Consider the following 18,383-nt stretch of genomic DNA (forward strand, 5'->3'; position numbering starts at 1 on the left):
CATTTTAATGGGAAATAAAGCAAGCAGAAGTATTGTCAAGTTGTTCAAAAATAAAATGTCTGAAGTGTCTAAAATAGCTTACATCTGTTTGAAGGAACTTGACAGTGACAAACTCAGAGGATGTTTGTTGTGGATGTTCAAGGACGGCAAGGAAGAGGATATGCTTATGTGTTGAGATTCTAAATATAGAACTCCAATGCACAGCAATGAGACACAGTTCATCAACAGTATCTATAGGAAGTCAGGAATATAGCATGAACTAGGGGAAGCACCACCACCACTGTTCACATAGTAACTATGTAGAGGAGGCAATTCTATCCCATCTCGGCAAAGCATTTTGCTGGGTCCATTGATTTAATACTATATATGAAGGGAACTGTGAACATTATAGGCCAAAGAATAGGGCCAGATTGTGATAGCCTTACTCATGCTGAATAGGGTGACCGTATTTCCCCAAAGGGAAAATGGGACACTGCACAGGACCTGCCTGAGCCCCCTACTCTTGCACGGAGCTTGCCTGAGCTCCTTCCCGTGCATGGAGCTGGCCCAAGCCGCCTGGCATCTCTGCTACCCAAGCCCTGCCACACAGGGCTGGTGTTGCAACTCCTCCCCCCCAAATGTTCCTCATGCCCCACTTTTTTGTCAAAGCTGGGCATTTGTCCCATTTCCTCTTGCCAACTAATGATGAGATAGCAAGAGAAAAATGGGACGAATGCGTAGTTTTCCCCAAAAAAGAGGACTGTTTTGACCAAAATGGGATGTATGGTCCCCATAATACTGAAGGCTATACCCCTTAACACATTCAAAACTGCCTTCACCAAACAAGGACAATCCACCATAGGAGTAGATCCCATAATGGAATGGGCCACCCAAATACTCTAAGACAACTGCTTCAATGCAAAAATAAAACCCCCTCTAACTGCAGATGCCTAATTGTTACCTACCACTCCACACTGGAACCCATATGGGGTTCAAACAACTACAACCCATACTCGATGGAGATCCCATCCTGAAAGAAATCTTTCCTGAACCCCCTCTTCTGGCCTTCAAACAACCCTCCAACCTCTCTTTGTAGTAATTTCCAGTATTCTCACAAGTGTCATGTCAGACCCGGGGTTTAATATGATGTTTTGCTCTGGATAAAATTTCACAAGTTTTCAACAAAAAAAAATCAGCTTTTGCAGGGCACATTTTGCTATGCAATAATTAGAAACGTGGGTCTGCCACTAATAAAAAGATTTAAGATGTAGATTGGTAAACAAGAGGGCTAGAAGTGGAAATTCATAAAATAATGTAAAACTATGCTCACTAGTCACCAGTTGATTGTATGTATCAGCTGTTCATCCATCCACTTCTCCACTGTGAAGAAAAACATCAAAATCATCATCAAAACATTTCACACACCGGTATATAAACCTCTTGACATAGATATTTTCTTTCATGAACCTGATGCTACTGGATATGAAATTCACTAAGCAACACGTTCTTGACCACATTTCTGCCCATCCATATTTTGTTACCTCAGTCTTATTTTTCAGATGAGAAACCCTTATTCCACGTTTCAAGTGACAGTGACAATGAACTCCATGCCAGAAGCTCAAATACAGGGACTCCATCCTTAATCATTTGTTTATCTAGTGCATCCCAGCCATTTTTAATCTGGAATCAATTGACATTGATTACAAATGCGTGCCTATAGAGTCTTGGGGGAAGGCAAGATGGGCGTGAGAAGTAGGACTTCTGTATGTATCAGGGAGAATGAGGACACTAGTCAGATTTGATTTTACAGCTGCCCCATTTGGAAAAGAGCTACCTCCACAGTAAGCTAATGAAATCGCAGGATGAACCTACTGATGTTAGATTGTTATTTCTTCTAGTCTTGATTTTGCCGCTATAAATGATCCTCACCGAGTAAAAAAAAGATTCTCACCTAGTATAAGTTGGCATCGCCCTATTGCAGTCAATGCGGCTCTTCTGATTTACACCAGCTAGCTATCTGGGCTGTTTATTTTGTCCACTCTGGCTAAGATGATGAGTAAAAGAACAAAAATGGAGACTCCACTTGAAAATAAAAAAAGCAATGCTGGGGAGACAGCATTTAATGTGTTTTCAAAAGTAAAGATGTTGGTTATTTTGGCATATTCTATCCTAAGAAACATGTCATTACTAGCTTTCTGGAAAACAGATATTTTTCACTAGGTTATTAGGCTCTGCAATTATAAAGAGGTTGAAAGAGTCAGAAATAGTTTCATGATGAGGTAATAAGCTACACACTAGTTTTCTAGTGTTTAAATGTTTTAGATAATTTTTCTCAATCTTACATCAGAAAGACAGACCAGCATAAGACCAGCTGCGCTTACAGACAAGTGGAAAAGTTGTTTGCCAGAACCATAGACTCTTAAAACAGTTGTGCACATATTTATCAGTAACTAACACAGATCAAAGAGGAGTTGCATATAGAATCAGAGGGCAGTAGTGACTGAAATATGGAAGGAGATCTGAAAAGAGCCAAAATGATAACGAACAACAGGGACAGAAAATTGGTATTGACTATAGCTGAGAAACGATGACACACAGCAGTGTAAAAGATTTTGGGTTTTTTCCTGAAACCACAGGACAGACACAGCAAGGTGTCACAAGAATGAAGCTTCTATGATAAAGAAAAAAGATATACTTCTTGGCACAATTAAAGTTTAGGGTTGCAAACAGGGGGGTGAAACATTTTCATTTTATGAAAAAAAGCTGCATAAAGCTTTCTAGCAAAAAATAAATGAGAACCAGCACCACAAAAGAGTTACACTGAGGCTGTGGTATTCGGAACACTTCCAGAACTGGAAAAACATTTTGAGAATGGTGCTAGCCCAAAAATATAGCACTAAACTGCAGAGGTGAAGAAACATCAGTATAGGTTCCCTGTAACCTGTTTTATATTCCCCACTCATGCCCCACAAATCTCAATGATGCAAAGCAACCCTAGCTGTTTGGATTGTACCACTGAGGTATGTGTTTGTGAGGGGGTGGATAAAACCCACACTCAAGAAAGTTTAGAGTGCAGGAACAACTCTGGGCCTGGGAGGCGCCACCCCAACAGGCCTTCTGAGCATGCTCCAGCTACAGGAGGGACTTCAAAAGGAGTCTTTTCAGCACAGCAGGGTGGTGGACAGAGAGAGGCAGACCTGCACTCGCTGCTGCAGAGGGGCTATGCCAGGAAGGTGCTCCTCAGTGGAGGTCTGCTGCACAGAGCCAAGACTCCCTAACTTGCTAAAACCCATGGTCCAGGTCACCAGGGACAACCGCCAGCCGTGATGCACCGCAAGGGGAGTGGTAGAGCAGTAGGAAGAGGCTCAGGGGAGAGCATTAGTTGGACTCCTGCGTTACAGTGCTCAAGAGGTCCCCTGGGTCGGAACGCAGTGGAGTGGGAGGACCTGGGTTCCCCTACCCCATAATCACTAGGTGGGGCTGCCACCACAGACTGCAGCCACTAGGCAGGGAGGCTCACCTCCCCTCGCAGGCCAGGGGACTTCAGGGAAGGGGTTGGAATGGGGGGCAGGGAAGGGGTGGGAAGAGGTGGGGCTGGGGCGGGGCCTCATAGAAGGGGTGGAGGGGGCGGGGCCAGAGGCAGTGAGGGTGGGGTGTCAGTGATGTGGCCCTTGGGCCAATGCACTTGCCCTCATGTGGCCCTTGTGGTCATTTGAGTTTGAGACCCCTGCCCTAATATCTCAAAAAAAAAAGTGGCTTTGCCTTTTAATTTAATTGCATGATATGCTCTTTTTATTTTTAAAGTATGGATTGTTGTATTATGCAATAAGTGCCGAATTGCGTAATATAGAAGTTGCAGAAATGTATAGAAAGCACGCGTTTGCTCGCAGCATGCGTCTCCAGTACTGCGGCGCCACATTTCCATTGGTCCTCCCCTTCCCCTCCGACTACTATTCTAGAAAATTGTTTGACCTATATAAGCAGCCACATCAGGCGTGCCCAGCGCAGTGTTTACAGTGTTTGTAATCTTTGTTGCATGTACTCAGCTGAAATAGCATAACAAGCCCGTGGCTTTACGTTTTAATTCAATCGGACGATACCCCCTTTTAATTTTAAAATATGGTTTGGTTCGTTGTTAAGATAAGAAAAGGAGCAGACAAACTTAATTATAATAAATGTGCTGACAGTAGTGCAAATACCTCGGACTCCTCGCTTAAGAACTTACATGAAGATAATGTCGCCACCAGTTCCAGTGCATGCAATAAACTGAGCAATGACCAACAGAAACAGACTTTGTCTCTTAGTTCAGGTCAGTGTAGTTCCTATTCAAAGCCATCAGACATTCCATCTGATGACCCGGTCTGTGATATTCCAAAAAATAGATTAGAACACCGGTCTCGATTATCTAGAGGTCCTTATCAGCCTAGATTGAGCATGTTTCCTAGAAGTAAAATAGGGAATAAACAAAGAAGTTTTCAGTCCGATTGGTATGAAAAGTATAGGTGGTTAGAATATAGCCCATCAAAGGACGCAGCATTTTGCTTTTCTTCTCCTCTAATGATGCAGCAAACAAAGGTCATACTGATCCAGCATTTATTGATAAGGGACTCAGAAACTGGCATAGGGCTAACAAATGTTTTATAAACCACCAACCGTCAAAATCTCATGTGTTGAGCTGTTCTTCATGGTCAAGTTTTAATGAAGGGAAACCTACTGATGTATTGTTGGATGAGGGCAAGCAGGCTTATCTGTCTAAACAAGAAGAAGAACGGTGCCATAACCGAAGTGTAATGGAGCGACTGACCGACATTGTTCTGTGTTTGGTGAAAGGTGGGAGACCATTCAGGGGTCACAATGAAAAAGCTGACAGTTTTGAGAAAGGTTTATTTCTAAATCTTGTCAATATGCTCCAAAAATATGATCCCGTAATGGCAAAGCATGTGCAACAATCTCCTCGAAACGCTACCTGAGTAATCGCATCCAAAATGATTTAATTGTGGCCTTGCACAACATTGTGCAACAAAAGATTGTGTCTGCACTAAATGGAAAAATGGTCTGAATTGCTGACGACACTACTGACTGTTGACACCGTGAACAGATGTCCATTGTGGTGCGGTATTTTGACAATGAAAAACATAGTCCAGTTGGACATCTTGTGTCTGTTCAGAGACTATTAACAGTTGATGCTCAGTCTATTTTTGACCAATTAAATGACGTCCTTGACATTCTTAAAACTGACTGGTCATCTCTCTGTTTTGATGGCACATCTACTATGTCAGGATGTACTGCAGGAGTTCAAATGAAATGTAAAGAAAGAAACAGTGAAATACTCTATGTACACTGCTATGCACATCGTTTGAACCTCGTCCTAGTAGATGCATGCACTTCAAGTAAACAAAACAGAACTGTCTATTTTTTTGGTGTTATTCAGACTCTTTATGCCTTCATGGAGGGGAGTCCTGTGCGACATGTGGTAATGGAGAAGATTTCACAAGAAGTAGGATCCCAGTTGAAGACTTTGAAGTCACTATCAAACACAAGATGGGCATGCAGAGCAGAAGCAGTGGCTGCTGTAAAACAAAACTACTCCATTATTTTACAAGCTTTACAAGAGATTATCGAAACAACTTGCCTTGCTGATGCTAAAATAAAAGCCAGGGGTCTTATCCATGAACTAAATTCATTCAAGTTCATCTTTGCCCTTCATATGATGCACACTATTCTCCAGATGGTGGTAAAAGTGAGTAAGGCTCTTCAAGCTCCAGATCTCAACTTACTTACTGCAATGACAGGGGTGAAAAGCTTGCATAATTCTTTGGCTGCGATGAGAAGTGGCCCAGAATATTTTCAATGACAGTTTGAAAATGTGTGTAGAGAATGATATATCGATTCCCCCAGTTAAGAAGAGAAAAATGTCCACTCATATTGATGACACGTTTGAGTCCCAGCATCACTTTGATACAAAAGAGGAGCAGGAGAGAATAACTTCACTTTACCCACTCCTAGACTCAATGATTACCGGCATTGACCAGCGATCTGAACAGGAGACTTGTAAAATTGTGACTGCAATGGGAAAACTGCTGAGCTTAGACTTCGCAGGGACGATATGAGAATCATTGTTAACAAATTTAAAGTGTCCTTGGATGAGTTGGAAGCTGAAGTCGGATTGCTTCGGGGTTATGATGGATCTGTTCCTAAAGGTAGCACTACGAACACCGCCAGAGAGTGGCTTGATTGGCTAAAGGAATCGGATTGGTCTTCCATGTTCCAGGCCTTTTACAAATGTATTCAATGCTTTGCAGACTTACCTGTTACAGGCTGTTCATGTGAAAGAGCACATGTAAAAAACAAACTAAGTAGTACAATGTCCCAGCAGCGCCTCGACTCACTCATGATTTTGTTAACTGAACAAGAATTGGCTTCATCAGTTAATTACAATGATGTGATTGAGGAATTTAAGTCCATAACACCTGGTGAGTGACATCTCATTCTCTAGGACAGGAAGATGAAGAAACCTTAATCTGTTTTGGTCAATTTGGGTTAGCTCATTATCTGGCTAAAGATAAAGATCATGAAAATTGACTGTATCTTTGTATACGCCTGGTTATCACTACTGCAAAAATTTGGTATTTTGTGTCTCATTTTTTAAGTTTGTATTTTTTAAGTAAAGTTTAGTTGTTAATTTAAAAAAAATTAAGTTTAGTTAAGTTTTAGTTTCTTTAGTTTGTTTGATGAATAAAAATAATGTCCTTTATGATTGAGTATTCAATAAATGTTCACCTTTAAAAAATAAATAAATAAATAAAATTTCCTGGGTGCACACCCTAATGAAATGTGCTGCACACACCTATGTTAATTATAATTATCAGCCAGATCACACCCTCCTATAGACAAACCCAAGGCAGCTGGCTCAGAAGGAGGAAAACTGTAAGAGTCTTCTCCTGGAGATTCCCCCATGTTGTTTGATCAGAGGGATGGGAGTTGCTGAAAAGTTCTCCTCCACACCCTGTGGATTCCCAAGGATTTATGTGGAGGCCCCCATGTTTCCACTGTGGCTGCTAGAACTCCTCTACGTCCCTCAAACTCTCTTTGTCAATGTGTCTCCAAGGGACTGTCACTACTAAGGATTCCAAGGCTCCTGTTGTGAATGAGACTCTGCAGAAAAGAAAACTAAGACCAAGGCTCAGGGAATCTCCTCCAAGATGGAGAGTGGATGATATGGATTCCCAAATGGATTTAGGAGGGAATGGGAACTGTGTAGACACGTTGTTTGCTAGTTAGGGGAGAAGGATACCAGTTGTCCCTGAAGATAAGAGCACTATGCTTGAGTTGGAGGTAGGATAGCAGCCCCAGATCTCTCACAGACACCTTCCTCCTCCCATGGGCGAGTCATCTCTTCAACAGGGTCACACTTCCCCCGTGATCTGAAGTCACAGGTAGGAAGGGAGAAAAGCGGAGGTAGTGGGAAGGGTTTAGACTAGGTTTGGTTAAATTTCAGTGAGAGACAGAATGATGATTTTGGCTAAGGAGGTTCTTATTCAAAACAAACTTGTTCAGCCACATTTATTAGATAAGATAATGTGTATGATCACGTGACAATGGTAAAGAATCAAAGAAGTCATCACTTTCTTCTGACACTGACCCAGAGTTTTATTAGAGCAAGGAAAAAATGATTGTTCCTACAGCTACTCTGTCTCTTTTTCTGCTTCATGGTAGAGCTTCAGCCTAGCACTTCCCCAGCCCATGCCTGCCTGGCTTCCTGCAACAGATTTAAAGCAGCAGCATGCATATCCTCACCAGTATAAGAAACATTTCCAGTGTGACCTGCCTGTCTTCACTGTATGGTAGAACTGGAACTGGCTGCAAATTCTATGCAAATGAATAGTCTCTAAGGTGCCACAAGTACTCCTTTTCTTTTTGTTGATACAGACTAACACGGCTGCTACTCTGAAACCAGAACTTAGATGGTAGCTTATAAATAAAGATGGATGGAAAATGGTTCAAAAGTGAAGAGTTTGCAGCCTGATGGTAGAAAAAAAGTTCAAGTTGAGAATGTCAATGTCAAAGTTCTGCTCTTTCCTAGTGACCTGCTCCTTCCAGCATGATGATCTGTAATGGGTGGCTGGGTACATGTGTAGCCATTAGAAACAGGTACTGTAAATTGATTCTTTGTTGGCAGGTTAATTACCTGCATTTTATTTAGGAGCAATTTAATCACCCAGAGCATAAAAATAAATGTGTGTTCATCAGCTTTGTTCATTCTATAGGCCTGCTCACTATATTGTAAGATTCCAGTTTCATACCTGAGTTTTGTCTCTCTCAAACAAATGTATTATTTTTCCAGATGTTCAGAAGGAAAGAGCTTCCTCTGCAGCACATACCGGATCTACTGAGAACCTGGCATTTGTTTATGTTGGCTTCACTGTATTTCATGGGCATGGATCTTAGCCTCCTCAACTCTATTAAGCCTCCAGCTTTGATGGGACTCTGAGTCAGAATTTGATACTAGTAGCTGAAGTAAAAAGGCCTGTGTTGACAGAGAAAAGAGACTTTTAAAAACCTTTTCATTTCATTTTTAGCAGATTTATGTTAAAGACCTCCATCTTCACCAGAAAGTGTGTACAACAGAAAGATGAAACATTGAAGTTGCCCCTCCTGTGTATGTGTGAACATGAAACATGCAATATACATTGCTGTCATCTAACGTCATGTCTTCAGAATGGAATGGTTCATGCATGTTGAAAGAATTTGTAAGAATTTCTGAAGTCCTTGTCCCCTGCATTTATAAACTGATGGCATATTAGCCAGCCAGTGAACAGCTTTGTGTTTAGAGAGTTTTTATAATTGTTCCATTAGTAACATATCAAAACATCACTTCTGTGTCAAAAAACCTCTCAGTATCACTCCTAGGAAAGTGGATGTGTCTTGGCAACAATTACAAAACTCCAGCAATAAAACAACAACAGCAACACAGGGAGGAATTGACATTTAATTGATGTTTTCTTGTTTAATTAGTTTTAAATTCAATTGACAAAATGTAAATAATTATTTCAAAAAATACTGGGTTTTTAATTATTACAAACAGTTTTGTTGGTACTTAAAAACAACATTATGCTGTAATTTGCTGTAAAGTTTCCTGTGAGAAAAGAATGAACCAGACACCTGTAGGATGCACTAAAGGAAAATGTCTTCTAGAGGTAATTTCAAGCTAGTTAGAAAGATATAAAGTGAACCATTTATGTCTGTCAGCTAATAGAATCCATCTACACAGCAGATGAATACACCACTAATGAGGTGATATGCTGTAGTCTTTGTGGCTTTGGCAAGCTTGGGAAGGAATAGCCCATCACAGCCTATTTTCCTTCCAATATTCCTTCAAACCCCTAGAAAAAACAAACAAACCAGAAGGAGTTAATAAAGAGATGGCTGTTTGTGGTTCTCCCATTCTGAATCAAGTTGGAGTAAACGAAAGAAATAAAATGTGATTAATTGGAAGACTTTTGTATTTTATTCTGTTTAAGACACGAATGATCACTCACTTGAATAGTGTTAGGAATTTCATTACACGCTATCAAATGAACTTTTTACATAGATGGTGGAAGGACATCCAGCCACAAAACACTGCTTCAGCAGATCACAAATGTTAATGCATTTGGCAAGAGCATTCCTTTATTAATAATTGCTTGCTACTTACAATGTGCAAGACACAAAGATCATACATTCTCTAGAACTACCCTGGAAGACCCAGAAGAAGGTGTTACCTGGGAATCTTTTTAGTTTATCTGTCTTCTTTTGTTCTCCTTACATAAAATGTTAGAGTGGAGGTACAGACTGACTGATGTGGTCCTTGTGAAAGACATGAGTCTTACGTGGGATTTAAATGAGGAGAGGGTATTGGCCTGCTGCGCTGGGATTGTCATTTCAGTCTCAGTGGGCTGCCTGAAAGTCGTCATGAAAATGGAAGTTGTAGACGAAAAGAAATGGGACAGAGTAGCTCACATCATTGGTGGAACAAAAGGAGAAAGGCTGGAGACCCATATGCTGGTAGGCACTGAAAGAGTTACATTGAAGGACTCACTACATACAGAGGTAGTGTGACTGTACTGTGTCACTTCCAGATAGTTAATAAAACAATATTCCTTGTTGTAATCACATATACTTGTGTGTCCTTCTTGTCCCTGCCTGCATACAACAGACCCACCAAAGTGTGTCCCATGAATGCCAGCTGGCAAAGAATATCCTAATTCTGGTACGTAGATTCTGATTCACCGAAGAATATCATGTGAGGTCTTAAATGAAAGCCAGGGTCACACTGGTTATTAATATCATTGTAAAAAGAAAAGGAATACTAGTGGCACCTTAGAGACTAACCAATTTATTTGAGCATAAGCTTTCGTGAGCTACAGCTCACTTCATCAGTGAGCTGTAGCTCACGAAAGCTTATGCTCAAATAAATTGGTTAGTCTCTAAGGTGCCACTAGTACTCCTTTTCTTTTTGCGAATACAGGCTAACACAGCTGCTACTCTGAAACCTAGTATCATTGTGAAACACATGTACAACTACTATGTAAGAAGTTATGTATGTATAGTAAAAGTACATCCTTAAATTCTGTTTCAAGGCAGAGTTGACAAACAGGTTTTCTGTCTGTCTGTCAGCATGTATATTAAGCATTGGAAGCCAACACAATCCCATTTACATACAAAGTCAACAGGGGGATGTGAAGTCAACAAGAAGGCAAAACACCAGAGGAAAGCCACAGGGATTTATTCTGACTGAGTATAGACAATAAATTCTGGGGAATATAAAGAGAAGGCAAGAAAGATGCCCCTTTATTCTGCACCTAGGCAGTAATCAGGTAATGCAGTTACATTCATGAAAATGGGGTCACAACCAGCCTTGGTTGAAATGCTGTAAAGAACATTTGGGATGAGAAACTTCTATAGGCAGAAAGTTAGCCTGTTAAGATAAGTCTCTAGAAAGCGGATTATGATTTTGTTTTATATATATATCCCTTTTGTTTCCATTATCCTTACTCGCTATCTCTTGAATCTTTTAAAATAAACTTATTGTTGTTCTCACCATAAGCATATCTCAGTGCTGTGGTGTTATACAAGGTGCTGATCCGGAGTTGAATCTCACAGGCTAGTGTGTGCGCTGTTCCCCAGGGGACAGCAGATCTGGTATTTCTGAGAGTGTTCAGTGGATGTAGGTAGGACACTACAGAGGAATAATTTGAAGGGGGGCTTGAGGCCTGAGGTGCACCTACTGTTAACCTACAAGGCAAAGTAAGGGCTGGCATAGCCCAGAGGAGTGTGCTTGGGTAGCAGATAAGCTGGTGGTATCAGGAAGCTGACATCCATGATCCAACTAAACACAGCCAGGTCCCCTTCTCACTGGAAGCAGGGGGGTAACAAGGTGATGCACAGTCCTGGGTATCCAGAGAACCGTCACATATAAACATAAGGATGGAGGCACAGACCAGGGCCAAATTGACTGGAATATGAAACAGAGACATAAACTTTCAAACAGTCTGAGTGTCGGAGACTTTGCTCAGTTCAGAGAAGCACCCAAAAACGTAGATGCTTAACCTAATCTTATCTGAATCTCCTGAGTATGGAAAAATGGATTGAAAATCCCATGAGAAAAGGCTCTCTCCAAAGACTGTTGGTACCGCCAGCTTACAGACGGAGCTAAAAATACTGCATGAATGTTTTCTCAATGTATTTGGCATTCATACTTCCAACACCAAGAAAAAATATGTTCTAACAGTTAAGGCTTTTGATACTGTCATGCATGACCATCTCATAAACAAATCAGAGAAATATAACCTGGATGAAGCTATAACTATAAGGTAGGTGCATAGCTGGCTGGAAAACTGTTCTCAGAGAGTAGTTATCAGTGGTTCACAGTCAAATTGGAAGGGCATATTGAGTGGGATCCCGCAGGGATAAGTTCTGGGTCTGGTTCTGTTCACTATCTTCATCAACGATTTAGACAATTGCTTAGAGAGTATACATATAAAGTTTGTGGACAGTACCAAGCTAGGAGGGGTTGCAAGTGCTTTGGAGGATAGAATTAAAATTCAAAATGATCTGGACAAACTGGAGAAATAGTCTGAAGTAAATAGGATGAAATTCAATAAGGACAAATGGAAAGTACTCCACTTAGGAAGGAACAATCAGATGCACACATACAGAAGGGGAAATGACTGCCTAGGAAGGAGTACTGCAAAAAGGGATCTGGGTCATAGGGGATCACAAGCTAAATATGAATCAACAGTGTAACACTGTTGCAAAAAAAGAAAATGTCATTCTGGGATGTATTAGCAAGAATGTTTTAAGCAAGACATGAGAAGTAATTCTTCCGCTCTACTTCATGTGGATTAGGCCTCACCTGGAGTATTGTGTCTAGTTCTGGGAGCCACGTTTCAGGAAAGATGTGAACAAACTGGAGAAAGTCCAGAGAAGAGCAACAAAAAGATTAAAGGTCTAGAAAACATGACCTGTGAGGGAAGATTGAAAAAATTGGGTTTGTTTAGTCTGGAGAAGAGAAGACTGAGAGGGGACCTGATAACAGTTTTCAAGTACATAAAAGGTTGTTACAAGGAGGAGGGAGAAAAATTGTTCTCCTTAACCTTTGAGGATTGGACAAGAAGCAATGGGCTTAAACTGCAGCAAGGGAGGTTTAAGGTTGGACATTAGGAAAAACTTCCTAACTGTCAGGGTGGTTAAGCACCGGAATAAATTGCCTAGGGAGGCTGTGGAATCTCCATCATTGGAGATTAAGGGCAGGTTGAACAAACACCTGTCAGGGATGGTCTAGATCAGTGGTCCTCAACCAGGGGTCCACGACCACCTGGGGGTCTGCGAACCCTTTCAAGGGGTCCGTGGGGCCCCACAGCTAAAACCCCAATCCGCAGCGCCCCCTGCGGGGCTGAAGCCAGGAGGCGCAGGGCTGAAGCCACAATCCCTGCTGGCGCCCCTCATGGGGCTGAAGCTGGGAGGCGCAGGGCTGAATCCCCGAGCCCTGGTGCTCCCTGTGCGGCAGAAGCGCTGAGCCCATGGGCAGAGTTGGGGACTTAGAGGGCATTTCCACCGCCTGCCCCGTTCCCCCCCCAAACTGCAGCGCAAGAGCACGGCAGTTCAGGGGGAGGAGGGGCAGCTCCACACCTTGCCCCCCCAATTTCCTTTCCCCAACCAGGCCAGGTTGGAGGCAGGAAGCCAGAGCCCATGTAGTGGAACAAACAGCTCCCTGGAAGAATTTCCTATCTAGGTTGTACTGATCATGCTCACCCAAACTGAGCAGGCTCAGTATTGGTGGGCTGGGAAATGTGCTGGCTGCTGTTTTTGCCGTTACACCAGGCAGTGTGGGGCAGCTGCTGCTCTGGCTGGTGCCCTGGAGCAGGCAGCTGCAGCGTTCCCTCTTCTCCTGCTGGTGCCCCAGTTTGAAGCTGCTGCTCAACTCCCAGCCTCCTTTGCTCCCACAGAGGCAGCCAGTAAGAGCCGCCCATGTGGGGAGATCCAGCTCTGTGGCTGGCAGACCCATCCAGGAATAGGGACTGCAGGGGAGCCCTCCCACCACACAGTCCCTAGTACCCCTCTCCCTACATCCTGAGCTACACCCTCCCTGCACCCTGAACTACCCCTGCCTGTACACAGCCCCAGGTACCTCCCTCCTTGCACCCTGAGCTCCCCCACACCTTCATACACCCCCAGCTACTCCCCTCCCTGCACCCTGAGCTACCCCCATGCCTGCACACAGCCCCTAGCCACACCCTCCCTGCACTCTGAGCTGTTTTCAAACTTTTTGAGCTAAGCCCCCCATCTCTGAGTTATCATTTTTGGTTGCCTCCCCCCCCCAGGCTAGGTGGCCTGCAGAGGTGAGTCAGGCGGTAGAGGTGGCGCTCCCTCAACCCCGCCACATGGAGGTGGCTCAAGCCCTGCTGGCCCTGCCCCCTCAAAATAGAAGTCAAACTATGCCTATGCCCGCGGCCCCTGCCCCGAGGCCCCCACCTGTCTCCACTGGGCCCTGGAGTTTTTATAGCATGTCGAGGGGGGCCTACAATTCTATGAGCTTCACTACAAACAGCAGTTTTATTTTTCCTAAAAATTATACCTTGTATCAGTCTTTAACACATCTCCTTTTCCTTCCCTTCATGATAAAGGCTCTCCAGTTGCTGATATAACTGTACTGAGAGCAGAGGAGGAAAGATTCAAAACAAGACATAATTTTCCAAGCATCAGCATCACTTTGAATCAAATAATGTTGCCATCCCAACTACATCCCAATCTTACCATTACCACACTTAAAATAAGTGGCTCAAATATTTAGCACTTTAGTTTTATTTACTGTCTGGCCAGTCATATTCTGAAAGAATTCCAGACAAAGGAGAAAAGCATGGTTTGCCTCCTAAAAGACAAATGAAACCCCTAGCATTTCATAGCTGGAATGTTCTTTTGCTCTGTTTCTTGTGGTACAGAAAAAATGATTGAATGGAGAGGTCACCTTAACCCATACAGGTGACCTACTTCAGGTCAGAGGACTGTAGGTGATAAGAAGCCCAGCAAAAAGGACACATCTGCTGTGCATCTTTTTGAGTCTCCTTACTGAAATTCTGACACTGGAATAAGCATGTTAATTACATTATCAAAATGTAACCAAGTCGTAAAATATGATACTTTTTATAGCTCTTTTAATTGACTGCACCATTTATATTAATACCACACGTACAGAGTGAAGCCTTCTTAAATTACCAATTAAACAATAAAGATGTTTTAAGAAGTAGTTGTACTGTACATTAAGGCCATGCATTTACAGAACCAGGTAGCATATAAATCCCAGATGATAAACATCAAAGACATCTAATGAACTATATTACATAATCCCCATTTAGCAGCCAGGTTAAAGTAGGTGACATTGTCAACTGCTGTACCCTTCTCAGCAACCTTCTCCTTCTACTCGTTGAAAGTGAAGTATTTTCATATATACTGTATGTACATACAAACACACTATATATTAAAGACTAAATTTTGGACCAATTCAATGCCAATATTCAAAACTCTTTAATTTGTTCTACGTAGTAATTCTCTGCTTCCAACAGAATCATTTGCAATACTAAATATCACCTCTGAACTGTCTTACTTACATTATGCAGCTACATATGCATCGCTTTGGCATTGTCAGACAAACTAAACACTCTGAACTATAAACCTCAAGTCATATTCACACCAGAAGAAGTGGTACTATATTTTTTAATGGGATGGGACATGACTTGCCACAGCAGAGGGACCCAATTTTCTGAACTCTGCTAGAACTCAGGCACAGAGATAATTAAGCTAGACGAGGATCTGATGGTACACTTTGCAGCTAGGACCATGTACACATAGATAGTTACTGACCATAGAGAATTACAGACTAGTATATGTTTCAGAGTAACAGCCGTGTTAGTCTGTATTCGCAAAAAGAAAAGGAGCACTTGTGGCACCTTAGAGACTAACCAATTTATTTGAACATAAGCTTTCGTGAGCTACAGCTCACTTCATCGGATGCATAAAGTGGAAAATGCAGTGAGGGTGTTTTATACACACAGACCATGAAAAAATGGGTGTTTATCACTACAAAAGGTTTTCTCTCCCCCCACCCTACTCTCCTGCTGGTAATAGCTTATCTAAAGTGATCACTCTCCTTACAATGTGTATGATAATCAAGGTGGGCCATTTCCAGCACAAATCCAGGTTTTCTCTCCCCCGCCCCCCGCCCCAAAACAAACCCACTCTCCTGTTGGTAATAGCTTATCTAAAGTGATCACTCTCCTTACAATGTGTATGATAACCTGGATTTGTGCTGGAAATGGCCCACCTTGATTATCATACACATTGTAAGGAGAGTGATCACTTTAGATAAGCTATTACCAACAGGAGAGTGGGTTTGTTTGGTTTTTTTGTTGTTTTTTTTTTGGGGGGGGGGGGGGGGGGGAACCTGGATTTGTGCTGGAAATGGCCCACCTTGATTTTCTCCCCCCCGCCCCCACAAACCCACAATGTTATAATTCTTGACATCTGATTTGTGTCCATTTATTCTTTTACGTAGAGTAAAAGAGTTTCTCTACGTAAAAGAATAAATGGACACAAATCAGATGTCAAGAATTATAACATTCAAAAACCAGTCGGAGAACACTTCAATCTCTCTGGTCACTCCATTTCTAATCTCAAAGTGACTATCCTTCAAAAAAAAACTTCGAAAGCAGACTCCAATGAGAGACTGCTGAATTGGAATTAATTTGCAAATTGGATACAATTAATTTAGACTTGAATAGAGACTGGGAATGGTTGAGTTATTATAAAAAGTAACCTATTTCCCCTTGTTTATTCCTTCCCCCCTCCCCCCCCACTGTTCCTCAGACGTTCTTGTTAAACCCTGGATTTGTGCTGGAAATGGCCCACCTTGATTATCATACACATTGTAAGGAGAAAGAAAAGGAGTACTTGTGGCACCTCAGAGACTAACCAATTTATTTGAGCATAAGCTTTCGTGAGCTACAGCTGTAGCTCACGAAAGCTTATGCTCAAATAAATTGGTTAGTCTCTAAGGTGCCACAAGTACTCCTTTTCTTTTTGCGAATACAGACTAACACGGCTGTTACATTGTAAGGAGAGTGATCACTTTAGATAAGCTATTACCAGCAGGAGAGCAGGGTGGGGGGAGAGAAAACCTTTTGTAGTGATAAATACACACTTTTTCATGGTTTGTGTGTATAAAAACATCTTCTGTATTTTCCACAGTATGCATCCGATGAAGTGAGCTGTAGCTCACGAAAAGCTTATGCTCAAATAAATTGGTTGATTAGTATATGCAATGCAATTAGTATTTTTCTGTAATGGGTCCTTTTTAATTCTTTAATTTTCTTCCAATCTCAGTGTTTTTAGAGATAAGTAATGGAAATTCTAAATTGTAGTTCGAATTTTTCTAAAATGCTTTTTGGTTCCTAAGGTCCTCATCCAGTCCGGAATCAAAAATAATACCATGTAACCAATCACAACTAACCAGCACAACTGAAATTTCAAATATCAAAAAACTTATAAATACTTGTCATAAACTATCTGCCATAAAGTCATAGTTATTCCAGAAATAACATGAGAATGGCCTTTCTCCCCAGTATTTTGGCTCTTTTGCTTCCAATTCTGGTTGCAATTCATGAAGCGTAGGAGGAAAAAGAATGAAATTTTACTTTTTCTAGTTCTGTCTCGGTTCACTGCAATTTTCAGAACCAATTGGTGCATTCCTTTTTTCAGATATGTATTTCTTATGTCTCTTATCTCTGCCAGCCCTTGAACTTGGCATGAGCATTATCATGCTACAAAGATAATTACACCAATCAGGTTATCTTTTCAAACTAAGAAATCCTTAGTCATGCAAAAACCCTACTGACCTCAAAACAAGTTTTACCTGAGTAATAACTGCAAGATACATTCCTTAGAAAAAAAATTATATAGCCATTCCCATTCATTTCCTGGATTAACAGTAAATTTTACAGTAATATTCTGTATGCCAAGCAGAAATTGATACATTTTCATAAGCACTTTCTCACCTACTAACATCATGATACTTTGCACGCTGTCCCCACTGACAATGATGCTATGAAAAATCATAGTGCATGCCAGATAAAGCAGACTTTCAGCATTCACACTCCATTAATTAATTCATCACCTAAAAGCTAAGTATTGATTTTTTAATGGCTTTACAAATCTGTTTAAGTTTCTATGATGTAATTAAGAGGACGTGTGTTTACTGTAAATTATCTAACAAGTGCAATGGCACTGCTCTCAGCAATAACAAACATCCTAGGCACAAAGCAGACAACAGGGAAAATGACTGCTTGAAAATGTTTTCCTACTAATGATTTATTTAAAAACACACAGGGTAAGATTATTTTCAAGCTCTATTGTTAAAAATTCCCTTACAGCGGTTAAAAAAGGGGGGTTCAGTATTGCTCCCATTAAAGTCAGGGAGAGATGACATTGAATTCCATGGTAGAAGAAGCAGACCATAAAATGAGACATATCTTCCATCTTTCAATTCACAACAGAAGTCACATTTACCAAATAAAATTCCAGAAAATGGTGTCAAATTGTACTGGTCATCAACAGACAGATAAAGCTTTTTACACGTCTGAATGTGAGGGATCTGTGATAATTCTATGTAGTTTTCCATCACAACAAAGGTTTGCTTGTGTCATTTTGAAATTGTTCCCACAATCACTCATTTGTAATAATTTTTGTTTTGTCTAAAAAGAAGGAAGAAATGCAATGCAAGAACTACTATCGCACAAACAATATTTACTGTACTTTTGTTCCTAAATACTAGTTAAAAAAAGCCATAATTCATATAGGCAGCAACAACATTT

The 18,383-nt window shown here is 41.4% G+C and overlaps 1 long non-coding RNA gene across 2 annotated transcripts in view; it reads right to left on the reverse strand.

Moving 5' to 3' along the window:
• LOC114019526 overlaps window positions 1–18,383 on the reverse strand; it is a 784,643-nt gene that overhangs the window by 251,511 nt on the left and 514,749 nt on the right. For both annotated transcript variants that reach the window (XR_006288645.1, XR_006288643.1), the window contains one exon: window positions 1,310–1,359. This is a non-coding gene — a long non-coding RNA (uncharacterized LOC114019526). The remainder of the gene's footprint in view (window positions 1–1,309; window positions 1,360–18,383) is intronic.

This window comes from Chelonia mydas, chromosome 2, assembly GCF_015237465.2.
Source record: "Chelonia mydas isolate rCheMyd1 chromosome 2, rCheMyd1.pri.v2, whole genome shotgun sequence".
Taxonomy (NCBI): domain Eukaryota; kingdom Metazoa; phylum Chordata; order Testudines; family Cheloniidae; genus Chelonia; species Chelonia mydas.